Source organism: Scyliorhinus torazame, chromosome 30 (assembly GCF_047496885.1).
Source record: "Scyliorhinus torazame isolate Kashiwa2021f chromosome 30, sScyTor2.1, whole genome shotgun sequence".
In the NCBI taxonomy this organism is placed as follows: domain Eukaryota; kingdom Metazoa; phylum Chordata; class Chondrichthyes; order Carcharhiniformes; family Scyliorhinidae; genus Scyliorhinus; species Scyliorhinus torazame.
This window is the reverse complement of record NC_092736.1, coordinates 20,684,977-20,705,119: the sequence shown is the minus strand read 5'-3', so window position 1 is coordinate 20,705,119 and position 20,143 is coordinate 20,684,977. Positions and strand designations below refer to the sequence as shown.

The following is a 20,143-nucleotide window of genomic DNA, read 5'->3' as shown; positions in this document are numbered from 1 at the left end:
TTCAAATTGTGTTACTTTTATGTAGCTGTACTCATTTTTTTCCTTCGCCCTTTCATCCTGAATTGGCCTTGAACTGAACATTTACGAGGATAGTTAAGAGGCAAGCAAATTGCTGTGGGTCTGGAGTCACTTGTAGGCCAGACCGGGTAAGGGCGGCAGATTTCCCTCCGCCCCCAAAGGGACATTAGTGAACCAGATGGGTTTTCGCACTAATCGATGATAGTTTCATCGTCACCATTACTGATGGCTAGATTTCCATGTTCCAGATTTATTAACTGAATTTTAAGTACCGCCAGTTGCAACATGGGATTTGAACCTTATGAAAACCCAGGAGGCTGGAGTAGGTAAGTGGACAGTGGTTTATTTAGGTTATAGGTAATGGTGGCTACGGCGACATACACACACAAGTCCCCGTCGGGACAACCAGAATGCCAGTCCCTCTAAGGGCCGGTTTTTATATAGTCTAATAACGTGCCCCAGCTGGGCGGGGCCTCCACCCATGAGCAAGGAAGCTCGTGCTTCACCACTTCCACCGGGATTTCGATTAGGGTATCCCGATGGGCCTGGTGAGGGTTATTAACCTGGGCCTCTGGAGTGTTTGGTCAATGACATCCCCACCACCCTAGCATCGTCCCTTGCTGTTTCTGCTGCTAAAATCGATTATGCTTTCCAGAGATTACAGCAGAGACTTTGCTCAATGAAACGCTCGTTTCTGTTTCCAATGATGAATCAATTGTTCTGTTGAAGCAGGACCTTGTGGATGGATGTTTGTGCCAAGTTCAAACTGGCCACATCTGGTGTAGGCCGCACTTCAACCTCCTTGCTCCATTTCCAGTATGGGCAGCCAGAAGTAAGTGGGGTGAGGTTGCACGAGCTCCACTCTAACACTGAGAGCCAGCAGAGTGTCCAATAATAAATGTGCTCCATGGCACATCTTGAAACAAGTCCATATGTTTACTGAGCCAACCCCTCTCAGGTTGGTCGACTCATTCGGCTAAGTTGTCGTAGCTGGTGAAATGACAATCACAACACATTGGGAGGGCAAAGTAGCTTTTCACCAGTAGAATCAAGAGATCATTACGATTCATACTCTGGGCGCGATCTACCAGCCCAAATTTAAGCGCGACACAGCCGGTAGATGCCAGGATAGTCGCACGAGCTTCCCGACAGCCAGTGCGCCTCGCGAGATCTACCCAGATCTCAGAAAACATCACAATCAGGTTCCCACCACAATGGTCGGGACCCAGTCTAGCGTGCCTAAGTAGGTTTGAAACCCTCTCAGGAGTGCTGATCCGGGATCTATCGGGCTACCGACACCTACCGGCTTCCCCAGGGAGTCCACAGCCGGGCCCAGGTCAGTACTGGTTCACACAAACGTGGACCAGGTGGAATGGCACCTGAGGGGTCTCCCATGCCAGCAGAGGCCCCCGGGTGGTCAAGGACAGGGCAGACGGGTCCCCTGGCTCTCCCCCCTTGAACGCGGGCACCTTGGCACTGCCAGGCTGTCACTGGTGCCCGGGTAGCACTGTCAAGCTAGCAGGAGCACTGCCAAGGTGGCAGTGCCATGGTGCCCTGGCGCCAATGTGACAGTGCAAAGGGGCAGGGCCATACCCATGAAAAGAGGTCGGAGGATGAAGGGTGAGGAGGTGCAGGGTGGGTATGGAGGGACCTTCTGAAGTTTTGGGGCTGCAGGGTGGGCATTCTGGAAAGAGGGGCCTGAAAGGAGGTGTGGGGAGGCCTGAAAAGGGGGGCCCTCAGCACCCCCATCACTTGGGGGGGGGGGTGTAGAGTATTGTCCCTGTGTGTAGGGGATGACATTGCCCATAGGTGGGGGGGACCCACAAGCCCACTTTGAGATTGGGGCACCCTTTAAAAATGGCGTCCCGATGTCTCGCTACAGTGTAGAAAACGGGGCTAAGTGCGGCGTCGTCCGTACTTTCCCCACTGAGGACTCTTATTTAATGCAAGTAGTACCGTTGTATAGCTGGGAAACACACGACTAGATGCGCTCACTGTGGGACTTTAGTTGAATCGCCCTTCGAACCTTTCCCGTTAGATCGTGCCTGAAATCTTTTCCCTTCAATGATAAATGCAATTTTTTGACTTCAATGGAGTTGTGTCAATCACCATTGCCTGTGGGCATGCTGTACACAACTGGGAGAGACCAAATCCTCCCCCCACAATGTTTGCGGCCCCACATTTAAGCAGCCTATCTATAGTTATCTTTACTAAGAAACATGGGTGACCACCGTGGGGAGCTACTAGCATAGTGATCCCTAGAGATCCAGGTTCGAATCCCATGGTAGATGCTGAAATTTGAATTCAATAAAATAATCTGGGATTAAAAGGCTAATGGTGACCACAAAACCATTGTCAATTGTTGTAAAAACCCATCTGGTTCACTGATGTCCTTTAGGGAAGGAAATCTGCCATCTTCACCTGGTCTGGCCTATATGTGACTCCAGATCCAATGTGGTTGACTCTTAAATGACCTCTGAAATGGCCCAGCTTGGCACTCCGGTAATGGCAATTAGGGATGCGCAATAAATGCCGGCCCAGCCAGAGATGTTTGGATTGGATTTCTTGATTTTGGTTATTGTCACGTGTACCAAGGTACAGTGAAATATTTCACTGTGGCATTTTTAAAGTGTAGTCTTGCAGGTCATAAAGGTACAAACAAACAAGAGCTTTATTGGAAAGATGTTTACTCTACAGGCTGTTATGGGACAGAGTTTAGAGAACCCCAAAGTGTATCATGGAGTTCACCTGACCCACAACTTTTAATAGATTGTGGTATGGGGAGCACACGGCCCACTCTACAGGTGTGGTACAGCAGAAATGGAAAAGTATTTTTTTAAAGCAAAACAATGTTTATTCTATGAACTCAAGTTAACCTTTTTGAAACATACAGTGAACATCTTAGCAACCATTAATTCAAATACAACCCGCAAAGATTACAACACTAAGTAATCCTTTAAGCTTTCCTTTTAACATCCATATGACTTAAAACACCTTTTAACAGAAGCACATTAGTTTACATTCACTACTGAGAACATTTATAATTCTGAATTCACCAAATGATCAAGAGAAAACAGCAGTACGCCTGCTTGGTCTGGCTTCAGCTCCAACACTGAAAAACGAAACTAAAACACACCCTGCAGCAAACAGCTTAAAACGAAAGTAAAAAGCCGACAGACAGCCCAGCTCCACCCACACTCTGACATCACTGATAAACACCCATTTCTTAAAGGTACATTTCTTAAACACACATTTCTTAAAGGTACATTTCTTAAACACCCATTTCTTAAAGATACTCTCACATGCCAAGGCTGTTAGCATAGACTGCCCAAGTGCATGTCCAAGCGGCTGATACTATTCTCTCCGCCACGTGATCAAACTCTTAAAGTGACGTTATTCCAACTAGGAAAAAACATGAAAACGCAACACTTTCTCCCCCCTTTTACATCAGAGGTTCCTGCAATGAAACACAATATAACGTTAACAATCAAAATTTACAATATGAACAATTAACAAACGCAATAGTCAATATGTTAGATGTTTCGGAGGACATCGATTAATGTGTGATTGTCGGCAAATCCTGCTTTATCGAGTTGACTGCAGCCGCTGGTGTTTTTGGTTTAGCTTGGACGCTGGCCGTGGTTGTCCCAACAGCCAGAAGGAATTCAATACATCTGAAATATTGGGAAAGATTGAGTAAGAATTGAGAGTCTCAATTCTTGAAGAGTTTGCAGGATGTGCGTCTGGAGCTTGAGAGGGACAGGACAGTGTCGAGGTTCCTTCGACAGCACATTCCAATACCACAACCTCCAACACCTAGAAGGTTAGCAGACTTATGATGGGAGCGCCCCCTACCTGCAAGCTGCACACCAAGTAACACACCATCCTGGCATGGAAATACATGGCCATTCCTTCACTGTCGCCGGGTCAAAACTCTGGAACGCCCTCCTTAACAGCTCTGTGAGTGTATAGTCATCGGGTCATAGGCCGAAATTGTCTAGCCATTCATGCCGGGGGCAGCTTCCGTTCCCGCTGATGGTGCACCCGAGTCGTGGGTTTCCCGACGGCCAGGGGTACATCCAATGGGAAACCCCATTGACAATGGCGGGACTGGAAGACCCTGTCACCGACCAATGGCAGACCACCGCCCATCATGTCTGCCCTGGCTATCAAGCACCTATCTAATGTAATCCCATTTTCCAACATTCGGTCCGTACCTACACCACGTTGTAGGTGGTGTAGGGACTACACTGGTTCAAGGACACAGCTCACTGCCACCTTCTCAAGGGCAATTAGGGATGGGCAATAAATGTTCACATCCTGTAAAGAATGACTATGACATGTTAAGAAAAATAAAATAAAATCATAAAATAATACAACATTCAGAATGCCTCCAGTTGGCTCTGAACCTTAATTAGCAATTAACTCTTCATCTCAGATATTAAAACTATACATTAATGGCCTTTATTCTCACAATTTTTCAAACGTAATGTTGTAAAGAAAGTTTTCCCTAATTTGGGGTGAGACCAGAAGGGTGAGGTAATGGAGTAAGTGACTCACTCGATGGAGAAAATTGAGGCCTGCCACAACATGAAAATCACAAATTCTGCAGGCAAAGGTTTGTTCGGTTACCTGACAGACATGTGAGTGACTTGTCTTAAAGCTACCGCTTGCCTTGACATGCTCCATATTTCTAACCTGCTATTTTTTTAAAAATCGTTCGTGGGGTGTGGTAAGCTCAGTGCTTGTTGCTCACCTTCAATTGGTCTTGAGAAAGTGGTGAGTGATTTGTTATGCTCTAGGTGTAACATAAGCGGCTTCCTTGTGGTGCACTTGACAAAAGAAGTTTCAGACGTGGAGATAACTTCAACACGTTTATTAAACTATTTACACTTCTATTACTTAGAGGGTTTCACAGGTCGGCGCAACATCGAGGGCCGAAGGGCCTGTACTGCGCTGTAATGTTCTATGTACTCGGGTTCGACACTACTGCTAATCCTACTATAGCTACCCAGACTGACTAACCAGTTGCTGCAATCCATGTGGTGGGTGTAATATTGAATCAATCCTGTGTCTCTACTCACTGACTGTCTCCACTGGAAAGAGGCAGGTCATGTGTATGGTGTCCTTTATATATGGGTTGGTGTAATGCCCTCTTGTGGTCATGTCACCTCTGTGTGTATTGTGAATGTCCATTGGTCGTGTCCTATCTAACTGATCTATTGGTTGAGTGTGTGTGTGATGTTTCTGGTGGTCCCTCTAGTGTCTAGCTAGCCTACATGTATTTACATTGATGCACACCACATCCCCTCTTTTTTATATGTTACATATTTTCTGCGCACTTTGAGAAAATTGAACAAAAAACTGGTAGATATGTTAAGGTACATACAAGTCATGGGAACAGTGATTAAATAATAAGTCCAAATCAAATGTGCGAGTCCAAAACCCTTCAATCATCATGGTCAAATGTTTCTCTTGGTGGGGTGGTGAGTTTGATGGTGGCATGTGCTTGTGAAGGCCATCGGTGTCCCTGTGTATCAGGAACCAAGAAGTGGTCAAATCACTTCGCTGTCTGATTTGGAGTCTTTTTTTTCGATGTTTGTGATGGTGCTGTCGGATGGCATCTTGTAGCTGATAAGTCGTTGACGTTGAAGAGGTACCATCAACAGTATTATTCAAGGTCATGGATGTGCCATATGTTGAAGTTGGATAAGACTGTATATACTGGTTCTGGCCACGTGCTGTGCTGGAAGGGTGATCCTGCTGAGAACCGCTGAAGCTTGTCGAATTGGAAACAGAATTGCTGCTCGCATAAATACTTGGTGATGGTGTGAAACTGGAACCTTGCATCTGATAGGAATATGCCGTCTGGCCAGGCTGGGCTGCAGCAAATCCTGGGCTGTAACTAAGGCATCCAGTCTGTAGTGCAGATTGCGTTTGCGGGAGTCCTCCTTCGGTCTTGATTCCATTAGTCCGTAGTGCTGGCCTGTTTGAGAATATGCTGCATAGACTGCTGGCTGCTGCAGGCTTGAATACTGGGTTTGTCCAGCATGAGCTGTCATTGGCTGCACTGCTGGTGTGGAAAAAATGTGTGGATATAGCTGTGGTGAATATTGGTGTATTCCTCTTGGACTGTAGCTGCTGCTTGTTATTACTGACCCAGTGTAATTGTTAAGTGATCCATCTCCTGTCGTTGTGGCATCTGTTGTCATCCTGAGCGTGCCATCACTGAGGTTGCGGCACTCCCTATCTGGAGTAAAGTCCGGCTTACATGAGTCAGAGTCGGCGTTTGGTTGCTCCCCATCTGGAGTCTGGTTTGTTTTAACTGAGTCAGTGTTGCTTTGTTGATGCTCCCCGTCCGGAGTCTTAGCAGGTTCACTGGAGTCAGCTGAGATTTCTTGAAGCTGCACGTCTGGAGTCAGAACATGCAGGAATGCATTGACTTGTGGAGAGGTTCAAGCGAATGAGGGTGGAAGTGTCGTGGTGTCACCGGAGTCACCAGTGGTCTCACAGTGATCGTCGAATACCTCTGTACACACTAGCTGAGGTCTGTCACTTTGCACATCTTGCATAGGAAGTGGGATGCTGTCGTCACTCGTCTCACATATCGTGGGTCGATCCTCAGTAGCTGCTTGTTGTTCACTTGGGTTGGGTAAATTGTCAGAGTCTTCATCTGGTGGCGCAAACAATGTGGGTGGACTGTCATTGTCTTGCTGTTGTCCTTCATTTGGGCTTGGACTGCCATTGTCGCTTTGTTCTTCACTGTAGCATGACAGACCATCATGGTCGTCCTGCTGTGCACTGGAGCGTGGTGGACTGTCATAGTCTTCTTGCTGTTTACTTGAGCATGGCAGACTTGCATCATCTGCCGCTTGTTGGTCAGAGGAGGTTGCTAGACCCTCATGGTCTTGTTCCTGCAAGGACTGCGCGTCGGAGTCTTGCGTTGCTTCTATCGTGGAGGCTGTCCATGAGCTCGCTGCGGAGGCTTGTGACACTGGAGTCACGTCTTGTGTGTGCAAGGACTGCGCTCTGGAGTCTTGCATTTCTTCTATCGTGGAGTCTGTCCACGAGCTCGCTGTGGAGGCTTGTGACTCTGGAGTCACTTCTTATTCGTGCAAGGACTGCGCTCTGGAGTCTTGCGTTTCTGCAATTGTGGAGTCTGTCCACAAGCTCGCTGTGGAGGCTTGTGACACTGGAGTCACTTCTTGTTCATGCAAGGACTGCGGTGTCCATGCTCTATCATGGAGTTCACCTGACCCACAACTTTTAATAGATTGTGGTATGGGGAGCACACCGCCCACTCTACAGGTGTGGTACAGCAGAAATGGAAAAGTAATTTTTAAAGCAAAACAATGTTTATTCAATGAACTCAAGTTAACCTTTTTGAAACATACAGTGAACATCTTAGCAACCATCAATTCAAAAACAACCCCCAAAGAATACAATACTAAGTAATCCATAAGTTGTCCTTTTAACATCCAGAAGACTTTAAAAAAAACCTTTAAACAGAAACACATTAGGTTTATATTCCCTACTGAGAATATTTATAATTCTGAATTCACCAAATGATCAAGAGATAGTCTTTTGATGGCAGAGAGAACAGCAGTACACCTGCTTGGTCTGGCTTCAGCTCCGACACTGAAAACTAAACTAAAACACACACTGCAGCAAACAGCCTAAAACAAAAGTAAAAAGCTGACACGAAAGAGAAAATGCTGGAAAATCTCAGCAAGTCTGGCAGCATCTGTAGGGAGAGAAAAGAGCTAACGTTTCGAGTCCGATGACTCTTTGTCAAAGCTAACAGACAGAGAAAGTGGGAAATATTTATACTGTGGAGTGAGAATGAAAGATGAGTCATAGTCACAGAAACCCAGGAAAACCGGGTGCTAATGGCCACAGGAACCAAGGGGAAAGAGTGCTAAGGGCAGTCCCCAGAGAGAACAAAAGATGTGAAAGGTCAAACAGCAGGGAAACTAACATCAGAGGATGAACTGTAGATGTGGGCGGGTGGGGAAGGGGGAAGCAAAGAAATGAAATGAAAATCACTTATTGTCACAAGTAGGCGTCAAATGAAGTTACTGTGAAAAGCCCCTAGTCGCCACAGTTTTGAATTCGATGTTCAGGCCGGAAGGCTGTAGCGTGCCTAACCGGAAGATGAGATGTTAAGCTCCACCCCCTCTCTGACATCACTGCAGTAATAAACACCCATTTATTAAAAGTACTCTCACATGACACCTCCACCCAAGAAAAAAAAAACCCATCAACTTCAAGATGGTTTCATTTTTCACCTTTTCACTATCCTTTAAGAAATGCACACAGTAAATATACTTTTTTGTTTCAAAAAACAACACACACAATCAGATACAATAATATAGTCCATTTTTTTTTCATTTTACTTCCTCCAACTGAAATCCTTCTCGATTGACAGTCACTTTGAACAAGAAGGTCTCTGCACGATCCGTTCATTTCTCTACGCTGCGGCATTTGTCTTTAAAGTCAGATACTTTAGTTCAATCTGATCACAGAGTCCCTTGTAATTCTCCAACACAGGAGCATTGGTTATCACAGCTTTCAGGCAGTCAAATGCCTGTTGACACTCCGCTGTCCACTGGAATTTGTTACGTTTCTTCAGCAAGTCCATCAGTGGAGCAGCCACGCTACAAAACCTTTGCATAAATGTTCGATCAAATCCACTCATGCCAAGAAATCACATTATTTCCCTTCGTGTCGAGGGTATAGGAAACTCCCCAATAACTTTTGTTTTCACATCCCGTGGGACCAATCGACCCTGTCCGATTGTATGGCCAAGGAAAGTGACTTGGGCTTTTCCAAATACACTTTTGGCTCGGTTTATCACCAAACCCGCCTCCTGAAGTCGATCGAATAAATCCATCAGATGTTTTAAATGTTCTTCCCATGTCTGGCTGAAAATTACCAGATCGTCGATGTATACCGCACAATTGGGTAATCCTGAAACAACTTTGTTAGTTAACCGTTGAAATGTGGCTGGTGCGTTTTTCATGGCATAACTTTGAACTGGTATATACCATCTGGAGTCACAAAAGCTGAAATCTCCTTCGCCCTTTGGATAAAGGTACCTGCCAGTAACCTTTTAAGTAAATCCAGTTTGGAAATAAAAGCTGATTGTCCCACTTTCTCAATGCAATCCTCCAAACGTGGAATAGGATAAGAGTCTGTTCTTGTAATTGCATTAACCTTTCTATAGTCCACATACAGCCATTGGGTACCATCTGGTTTTGGTACCATCACTATGGGTGAGCTCCATTGGCTGCAACCCATTTCAATTGTGCCATTTTAAAGCATACTCTCAATCTCTTTGTTAACCTGTGCCAATTTTAAAGGGTTAAGTCTCCAGTGGTAGGTCATTTGGGGATAAGGAAAACACAAGCTAAAATCCAAAAACATTTTTATTGGCCTGGACTACAGAAAGATGTAGTTAAATTTTGTCATTCATGTCACACATGTCAAGTGATAGGGAAACCTCAAGCAGTGATAAAACCAATGCCCGTAATACCCATTCCAGCATTTGAGGAACCTTTTACAAGGGTCCTAATTGATTGCGTAGGACCGCTTCCTAAAACAAAAAGTGGGAATCTATATCTTTTGACGATAATGGATGTGTCTACTAGGATTCCAGAGGTCATTCCAGTACGCAATATTACAGCTAAAAAGATTGTGGAGGAGTCACTTAAATTCTTTACGAGATATGGACTACCCACAGAAATACAATCAGATCAAGGATCAAATTTTACCTCGAGGTTATTCAAAGAAGTAATGGATAGCTTAGGAATAAAACAATTTAAGTCAACTGCGTACCATCCAGAATCGCAGGGAGCGTTAGAAAGGTGGCATCAGACATTAAAGACAATGTTGAGGGTTTATTGTCAAGATTATCCAGAGGATTGGGATAAAGGAATTCCATTCGTACTGTTTACAATTGTAGCCACCTAAATTGGCCAACTCCCGATTTAAAATGGCAAACGGCAAAGGCTGATGGGAAAGTCAGCCCACATAGACAGAAACCAGCAGCTGCAGGTTTGCTGTGTATTTACCTCTGCAAAAGCCAGACAACATCGATACCAGCGACCATCACCAAAACAATGTAGCAGCCATCTGCATACTGATGAGCAATCCCCGGGAACAATAAGTAACATTTTGGACACATAAAGCAAAGCCAGACTCCTCGGCGCCAGCAGGAACCAACACAAAGGAGGTGAACGAGCACCTCAAGACCGCCCATCGATCAGGGAACCGCTCCAGTATTGGAGAAAATCGAACCAAGCGATTGGGACAAAGTCCAATCACTTGGAACCAGGTACAGGGTCCGCCCCAAAAGGTGGGAAGCCCCTGGGGACTATAAGAGTTAAGCCCCAAGTTCAATCGATCTCTCTTCAGCCCCCTCTTCGTCCTGCCCAGGTCACCCAGCAACACGAATCAACATTGACCGTGACCGGTGCAGTGACCACCGACCAAAGTAAGTCTTAATTCAACGCTCGCTACGAGATAGGCGCTCCTAGCTACCGATCCGTACCAACTTCGAATCCCGCAGAATCAGAACCCGAACGAAAGGCCATTTGTTCCCCTGACCTGGTGGGCCAGTCCGAAGTTAAGTATAGGCCTGTTAGTTGTAGAAGTAGCCTAGACGAAGAATTTGTGCATGAGTAGCGATTACTGTGTATAATAAATGTGCTTTGATTTGAATCTTACTAATCGGTGTACTGGGTTATTGATCATTACTCGACTTGAACCTCGTGGCGGTATCATAAAGATACCTGGCGGCTCGAGAGCAAAAGTAATAAAACAGAGCAATTGAACCAAGGAGAAAGTTAGCAACACAATTAGGGATGCACCTAATGAGTCAACCAAATTTAGTCCTTTTGAACTAATTTTTGGGCATGAGGTAAGAGGACCACTTAAATTGATTAAGGAAAAATTGGCGAGTGCGAAATCGGAAATTACATTATTGGATTACGTGTCAAATTTTAGGGAATGATTAAATAGAGCAGGTGAATTGGCTAGACAACATTTAAAAGTTGCACAAAATGTGATGAAATGGGTAGCGGACAAGAAATCCAAAGTTCGTAGTTTTGCCAGTGGAGATAAAGTTTTAGTGTTGTTACCAGTGGTAGGTGAACCTTTAAAAGCTAGGTTTTGTGGACCGTATCAGATTGAAAGGAAATTAAGTGAGGTGAATTATGTGGTAAAAACACCAGATAGAAGGAAGACTCACCGAGTGTGTCATGTGAATATGCTTAAAAGGTACTTTGAAAGGGAAGGAGAGAAAAAGGAGGAGGTTTTAATGATTGTAACTCAAAGTGACAAACCAAATCCAGATTACTGTGAATTCACCATTCCTCAAATTAAATTGGAAAATGAGGATGTTCTTAAAAATTGGGATAAATTGGTGAGTTACTTTCCAGAGGAAAAATGGACTGACCTGAAAGAGTTATTGATATCACATGGGCAGGTTTGTGGAGATAAATTGGGCAGTATTAAAATGTCTGTACATGATGTAGATGTGGGAAATGCTGTTCCGATCAAACAACATCCATATAGACTTAATCCTTTAAAATTGGCACAGGTTAACAAAGAGATTGAGAGTATGCTTAAAAATGGCATAATTGAAGTGGGTTGCAGCCAATGGAGCTCACCCATAGTGATGGTGCCTAAACCAGACGGTACCCAATGGTTATGTGTGGACTATAGAAAGGTTAATGCAGTTACAAGGACGGACTCTTATCCTATCCCACGTTTGGAGGATTGCATTGAGAAAGTGGGACAATCAGTTTTTATTTCCAAACTGGACTTACTTAAAGGTTGCTGGCAGGTATCTTTATCCGAAAGGGCGAAGGAGATTTCAGCTTTTGTGACTCCAGATGGTATATACCAATTCAAAGTGATGCCACTTGGCATGCAAAACGCCCCAGCCACATTTCAACAGTTAACTAACAAAGTCATTTCAGGATTACCCAGTTGTGCTGAAGACATTGACGATCTGGTAATTTTCAGCCAGACATGGAAGACCATTTAAAACATCTGATGGAGTTATTCGATCGACTTCAGGTGGCGGGTTTGGTGATAAACCTAGCCAAAAGTGAATTTGGAAAAGCCCAAGTCACTTTCCTTGAGGAGTTTTCGATACCCTCGAGACAAAGGAAAATAATGCGATTATTGGCACGAGTGGATTTGATCGAACATTTGTGCAAAAGTTTTGTAGCGTGATTGCTCCACTGATGAACTTGCTTAAGAAACGCTGAAAATTTCAATGGACAGCGGACTTTCAACAGGCATTTGACTGCCTGAAAACTGTGCTAACCAATGCTCCTGTGTTGGAGAATTGCAAGGGACTCTATGATGAGATTGAACTAAATTACCTGACTTTAAAGAGAAATGCCGAGGCATAGAGCAATGGACAGAGCGTGCGGAGACCTTCTTGTTCAAAGAGACTGTTAATTGAGAAGGATTTCAGTTGGAGGGAGAAGAAGGGAAAAAATGGACTATATATTGTACCTGTTTGCGTGTGTTGTTTTTTGAAATGAAAAGTGTATTTACTGTGTGCATTTCTTAAAGGATGGTGAAAAGGTGAAAAATGAAACCATCTTGAAGTTGATGGTTTTTTTTTTCTTGGGGGGGAGGTGTCATGTGAGAGTACCCTTTAAGAAATGTACCTTTAAGAAATGGAGCTGCTCATGTTACTGGAGTGATGTCAGAGTGTGGGTGGAGCTGAGCTCCACTTCTGCTTTTTAGTTTCAGTTTGAGAAAGCTTGGGTGTGTCTGTGTTTTTTAGTGAGCTGAATCTGAAGTTAAAAGTGAGCTGCACTGCTGTTGATCTCTGCCACCAAAAGACAATCTATGGATCATTTGTGTGAACTCAGAATTGTAGAAAGGTCTCAATATTGAATATAATACTTCTGTTTGAAGGTTTGTTAATTCTTTTGGATGTTAAAAGGACAGCATACAGGTTACTTAGTGTTGTATTCTTTGGGGGGTGTATTTGATTTACTGGTTGCTAAGATAGTCACTTTTAAGATAGTTTGTTTTAAAAAGGTTAACTTGAGTTCATAGAATAAACATTGTTTTGTTTTTAAAAAAACACTGTTCCATTTTCTGCTGTACCACACCTGTAGAGTGAGCGGTGTGCTCCCCATACCACAATCTATTAAAAGTTGTGGGTCAGGTGAACTCCATGATACACTTTGGAGTTCTCTAAATCCTGACCCATAATACTCGCAACACCTCCTTTCTATACCCTACCAGCAATACTACTTGATGAACTTCTGCCCACTTTTCATCTGCCTACATACGTAAAGGTCTCCATTTTCTCATCAAGACATCACTTTAACGGTAATAACACTCTGGTATACACTCAGATTCCTCTTCCGTGTGTGCTTGCTGATACATCCGTTTTATTTCTATATCTTTTTGTTGTAACTCAGAGCCAATTTTCCTGAACTAAAAATATCTGCCTCATCCTCCACCTGTTCTTGATCTTTTTCAACCATCTGATCAAAAATTGTTTCTGATAATTGCACTTCAACTTCATCTTCACTCTTTGATTTCTCCTCTTGTCGTAACCTGTGACTTTGTGACCTTGTTACTACACAATCCGGAAAAATCCCAGGATATTTGTCCTTCAACACTTCAGTTGTCTGATTTTCCACTGGCTTATCAACCACAGTAAGCATCACTCCCACCTGTGATCCAGCTATAACATTACCCAAGATGAACTGTATTCCTGTACTTAAAGGTACTCTCACATGACACCACAAACATTCAAACCCTCCACTGCCGACGAACACTGGCAGCCGTGTGTACCATTTACAAGATGCACTGCAGTAACTCACCAAGGTTCCTTAGGCAGCACCTTCCAAACCCACAACCACTACCATCTAGAAGGACAAGAGCAGCAGATACCTGGGAACCCCACCACCAGAAGTGGTCCTCTCCAAGCCACTCACCACCCGGACTTGGAAATATATCGCCGTTCCTTCACTGTCGCTGGGTCAAATTCCTGGAGCTCTGTCTCTAACTGCACCTTGGGTGTACTTACAGTAGTTCACGAAGGCAGCTCACCGCCACTTTCTGAAGGGAAACTAGGGACGGGCAATAAATGATTGGCCTGCCCACACACCTGAACAAAATTGAGCTGCCGAAACTCAATTAAGGATGTGCCCCTTTGGAACTCAGAGTAGTAAAGTCGCCATAGTCCCAGATAGCCAAAGACTGCTTTCCCCATTGAGGAGGAGGAGCTGGCTGGTGGTGATTTAACCTGAGGATCGCCACACCTCAGGCGAGGGGCAAGGTTGAGAAGGCAATTGAACCCACACTCTCGGCTGATGTGCCCATGTGCCACGTGAAAATGGCTGCCGTCCAAAATCTTTATTTACATGAACTGACCTCAGAGCTCACATGAGTGTGACAAGCAAAGCGTAAAGATATTTATCCAAACAATCCACGTTTCCTAAGAAGGGAAAGATTTGCATAGCTTATCATTTGCATGCCACTCAACATGAACCGTCCATGAGGAGAATTATCACAGGCGAACAAAAGATGTTTTCTTTCTAGTCCGTTCCTCTGCACGCAATGCACAAGTGGGCGAGGCAGGGGTGGGGGAAGGGAGGCATTTTATCGCGTCTGCAAGAGCAGGAGATGTGGCGTGCAGGGGGGTGGGGGTACTGAATTAGACGGGAGCTGAAGTCAGCGGCCTGTTTGCGGCCCGTTGGTCCCGCAGCCTGTTGGCTGCTTCCCACTTATAACACATTTGTGTTCCATCGATACCTGCTGGGGTAAAACATTTTAATTTCCGTCCTACCTCTCAGACAAAGTCAGCGGTGCACAAGAATCTCACAGCCCCCGGTTCACGTTTGTTTACAGGCAGGGGTGTGCGACACTCGGCTTTGCACAATTGTGCCCCGAGGTGAGCAGTTTTCTTCGTTGAACTCTGCACAGGGAAGGGAGCAGGAGAATGGCAGCCAGTTTCTGGCTGTTGTTCTCGTTCCTGGAGTGACGTTGTCTCGCTGGGAAATGTTGTTGCTGTGCCGAACGTTGCCGCTGGTCCTGTGCATTTGTTGGGGACGGGTTGACCTCAGTTCCTCGTTCAGTTTGCCGGATCAGATCCGCTTCATCGTTTGTTTGTGGTGAAGACGCTGCTCTTCCATTGGCTACATTGGATTTTGGTTGTTCATTCTCACCGTGTACGATCGAGGTGAAAACATCTCTCCAGCGATCCCAAATTCCCACGTCGGCTGTTGGCTGCGTCAAATATTTGCGCCCTGACCTGCTCTCCAACTCTCAGTTCTAACACAATAATTCGGTAACTTTATCACAGTGAAATTTGTCTTTTTGCCATTTCGCCACTGTTGCTGCTTCAGTCGTTTTTAAAAAAGTTTTCTTTTATTCGCTCTTGGGACGTGGGCGTCGCCGGCTGGGTCAGCATTTGTTGCCCATCCCTAATTGCCCTCGAACTGAGTGGCTTGCTAGGCCATTTCAGAGAGGGGCAATTAAGCATCGCTGTGTGGGTCTGGAGTCAGGTGTAGGCCAGACCGGGTGAGGATGGCAGATTTCCTTCCCTGAAAGACATTAGTGAGCCGAATGGGGTTTGAGGACAATTGGCAAAAGTTTCATGGTCGTCATCAGACTTTTAATTCCAGACTTTTATTGAATTCAAATTTGACTATCTGCCCTGGTGGGATTTGAACCCAGCACCCCAGAGCATTATCCTGGATCTCTAGTCCAGACTTTTTCCCCGGGTGGAACACACCATTACAAGGGGACATAAATTTAAGGTGAAAGGTGGAAGATATAGGAGGGATATCAGAGGTAGGTTCTTTACCCAGAGAGTAGTGGGGGCATGGAATGCACTGCCTGTGGAAGTAGTTGAGTCGGAAACATTAGGGACCTTCAAGCAGCTATTGGATAGGTACATGGATTACGGTAAAATGATATAGTGTAGATTTATTTGTTCTTAAGGGCAGCACGGTAGCATTGTGGATAGCACAATTGCTTCACAGCTCCATGGTCCCAGGTTCGATTCCGGCTTGGGTCATTGTCTGTGCGGAGTCTGCACGTCCTCCCCGTGTCTGCGTGGGTTTCCTCCGGGTGCTCCGGTTTCCTCCCACAGTCCAAAGATGTGCGGGTTAGGTGAATTGGCCAATGATAAATTGCCCTTAATGTCCAAATTGCCCTTGGTGTTGGGTGGAGGTGTTGAGTTTGGGTAGGGTGCTCTTTCCAAGAACCGGTGCAGACTCAAAGGGCCGAATGGCCTCCTTCTGCACTGTAAATTCAATGATAATCTATGATTAATCTAGGACAAAGGTTCGGCACAACATCGTGGGCCGAAGGGCCTGTCCTGTGCTGTATTTTCCATGTTCTATGTTCGATGTTCCAGTGACTAGTCCACTACACCACTGCCTCGCCTGTTGGAAGAATCAGCTGGGTATGGCATGACATTAGTCATTGGATTGGACATCTTTTGCCTTCAGTTGGTGTGTATCTCCACTCTAATATTGCCTTGTACACATTGTACTAGATCAAATTGATTTTTCTGATGATCCCCTTGGTAATTTTCACCACTATCTCAGCCTTTCCATGTGACTGGGGATAGTGCGGAGATGATGTGTGGTGCTGAATTTCCCAGTTAGTCATGCAATACCTGAATTCCTCACTTGTGAACCGCGGGCCATTGTCCCTCATCGTAATGTTGGGAATGCCATGATGACTGAAGTGTGCTTTTAGGCATCCTACAATCTCACTGGTAATCATTGACGTTGGCTGGTCTACCTCCCAGTAGCCTGGATAGTAGTGTTCAGAGATAATGAGAGTGGGGAGGCCTACTCCAAGCGTCACTTATGAGATGTCATGAGACATGAGAACTCTTTTGCCTGCTTAACTTGATATTAATTCCAAGCACAACATTGACTGATGTGGTCCTCAATCTCGTTGCTCCAGTTTAGCTACTAGAGCATTACTCTGACCCTCGTTGGTTTGATGACTTGCATGGACATTCTTCAACACTTCTTTTCTCATCTCTTTCGAGATAACGACTCTAGTTCTTTTGTACAGTTATCATCTTGGGAGATAACTTCATCTCTACATCTCCAAATACTCTCTTACAACAACAGATGTGTCCTTGATGGGCGCAGGCCATTCTTTCATCGCAAATCCCTGTAACACTCGATGAGTTGCATCTTGTTGTATAGTTTGCTCCATCTGAGCAAGATTCTTCAATGCCAGATTCAGATGCACCATCTCTGCTGGGATGATGCCTTCCAGACCATGTCATGCTGTTGATTTTCATCGAGTTTGGAAGATGTACTAGCATCACCATCTTCCTTCAAAGCAGGTGCACCTCTCAACAGCATGTTGGCGATATACTTTGCTTACAAATCACATCTCCGCAAACAAAGTAATATCCGTTGCAAACGCAGTTTGAAAAAGATGCATTGAAATACTTGTCGTCAGACTCTATCATCTCCTCATCTCTCCCAAACAGGTATTAGTTGAAATGCAAAGACAATAGCCAAGTGCTATTTCTTGATCTGTGTGTAGCGTCATTCAATTTGCATTGATGCTGTAATTGCAAATACAACTGATTGTCCTTCCCCACAGTGCAGAAGGAGGCCATTCGGTCCATTGAGCCGGCACGGACCCTCTAAAAGAGCACCCTATCGCTGTAACCCAGTAACCCCTCCTAACCTTTTGGACACTAAGGGACAATTTAGCATGGCCAATCCACCTAACCTGCACATCTTTGGACTGTGGGAGGAAACCGGAGCACCCGGAGGAAACCCATGCAGACACGGGGAGAAGGTGCAAACTCCACACATACAATCACCCAAGGCTGGAATTGAATCCAGCTTCCTGGCGCTGTAGACCCTAGAGCTTGTCTGCCTGGCTTCTACCCTCAACAGTGGTTAGCACTATTGCTTCACAGCGGTCGATTCCGGCTTGGGTCACTCTGTGCGGAGTCTGCACATTCTCCCTGCGCCTGCGTGAGTTTCCTCCGGGTGCTCCGGTTTCCTCCCACAAGTCCTGAAAGACGTGCTTGATAGGTGAATTGGACATCATGAATTCTCCCTCTGTGTACCCGAACAGGCGCCGGAGTGTGGCGACTAGGGACTTTTCACAGTAACTTCGCTGTGATGTTAATGTAAGCCTACTTGTGACAATAAAAATTATTATTATGATTCTGTGACTATGACAAGTCATATTAGGTCATTAGCCTCAATAGCTTGCAATCTATTTGTATCCTCAGAGGCACAGATATTAGGTGAGATGTTAAGATGTGGTTCCCTCTGTTATAACAATAATAATCGCTTTTTGTCACAAGTAGGCTTCAATGAAGTTACTGTGAAAAGCCCCTAGTCGCCACATTCCGGCGCCTGTTCGGGGAGGCCGGTATGGGAATTGAACCCGCGCTGCTGGCATTCGTTCTGCATCACAAGCCAGCTGTTTAGCCCGCTGTGCTAAACCAGCCCCTCTGCTTTGCCACACTGCTTCAGATGAATTTCAAATCCCCAGGAACTATGGAAAGAAGGTTAGGGAAATCTCCACAGTCGCTTGGCCAATTGTCGTCCCTTCAGCAATTCCACCAACGGCTTGGTTTCTGGGCACTGTCAGGAGTGTTGTCTTCCAGGTGAGATATTAAATTGCTGCCCTGTCTGGTCTCCCAGGTGAGACCAAATGATCCCATGGGAGCATTACAAAGTCTATGGATGGGAAACACTGCTTTTTGAATCGTATTTATTTACTCGCTTACTGAAGAGAATAAGACAGCACAAGAGGCAGATGAGAGGAATCCCTTTCATACTTTTTACTGAATGAAGCATCAACACACTTCTCAATGAGGTGGCGATGAATCCTCAATAGTTTAACAGCAGAATAAGTTTGCATCCTGGTATGGAAGGTGGCTACCAGAGCCTGTGCCTGCCCACCGCACTACTCCACGGAGCGCCAAACACTCGTGCAAAATATTAAATGATTTAACTCCATCTGCCAGGAGTCATGGAGTAAAAGGTTATCATCAGGAGCACCTGATATTGATATAACTATTGACGTAACTATGATGCAATGTCACATGACTAAGGGACACTTGGTGCAAAGAGAATGGAGGCGTGGCCCACGGCGTCATTCTGGCGGGGGTTGAGACTGGGAAAAGCCAACAACGTCGGGAATCCTGGGACAAGAGCACCCTTCACCCCGATTTTTAAAAAAACAAAGGCCCCCCTCCCCTACATATGGAGACCCCACCATGCCCACATGAACAACCCCACCCCATGGGCCCCTCTTCCCCAACGGACATGGGGCTCTCCAGATGGAGCAGCCCAGTAGAACCCTCCCCCCATCACCGCCCCCCCCCCTCCCCCCCCCCCCCCCCCCAGCATTGTCCCCCGTCACTTTATCTTGTACTGCTCTCTGGCAATGTCCACCGACACTGCTGCCTGCCACCCTGGAACTGTACTCTGCCACTGCACCCTGGTACTGCCCCAACCACCCTGGCACCCTGCCATAGCACTGCTCCCTGCAACTGCAACCCTGGCACAGTGCCTTGCCAGTTCCCCTGCCACCCTGGCAATGCACCCTGGCACTGCCCCTACCACCCTGCCACCCTGGCACGGCACCGCAGCAATGCCCCCTGCCACTCCGGCACAGTACCCTGGCACGGCCCCAACACTACTCCCTGCCATCTGGCACTGCACATTGGCACTGCCCTGGCACCCTGACACTGCACACTGGCACTGCCCTGCAGCCCTGGTACTGCCCCTACCACCCTGGCACCGTACCATGGCATTGCCCTCTGCCACTTACCCCTGCCATCCTCGTACAGTATCCGCCCCCTCGCACTGTCCCCGGGTATGATGACGAACATGGGTGCAAGTTCCTGGGCTACCATCTGTTGGGAAGCAGAAGTACAACCACGTGAAGAGTTACTGAGATGCACATAGATCTACAGATAAACAAGAATGCTTTTTACGAATAACATTCTCAGGATAGCAGGCCAAACTTGAAGGAAACCCCATGTAGACCTTGAACCCAAGACGACACAGATGTATAGCATTCTTGAAATGCTTTTCATTTAAATTTCCACCTGAGACTAAAATGGTTA

The 20,143-nt window shown here is 45.8% G+C and overlaps 1 long non-coding RNA gene across 1 annotated transcript in view; it reads right to left on the bottom strand.

The window, feature by feature from the left end:
* Positions 1-2,768: 2,768 nt before the first annotated feature.
* The window catches only part of LOC140404279 (uncharacterized), a 79,799-nt gene continuing 62,424 nt past the window's right edge, over positions 2,769-20,143 (bottom strand). The window contains exons 2-3 of the long non-coding RNA XR_011938482.1: positions 19,846-19,930; positions 2,769-3,692 (exon numbers count right to left, since the gene is read on the bottom strand). This is a non-coding gene — a long non-coding RNA (uncharacterized lncRNA). The remainder of the gene's footprint in view (positions 3,693-19,845; positions 19,931-20,143) is intronic.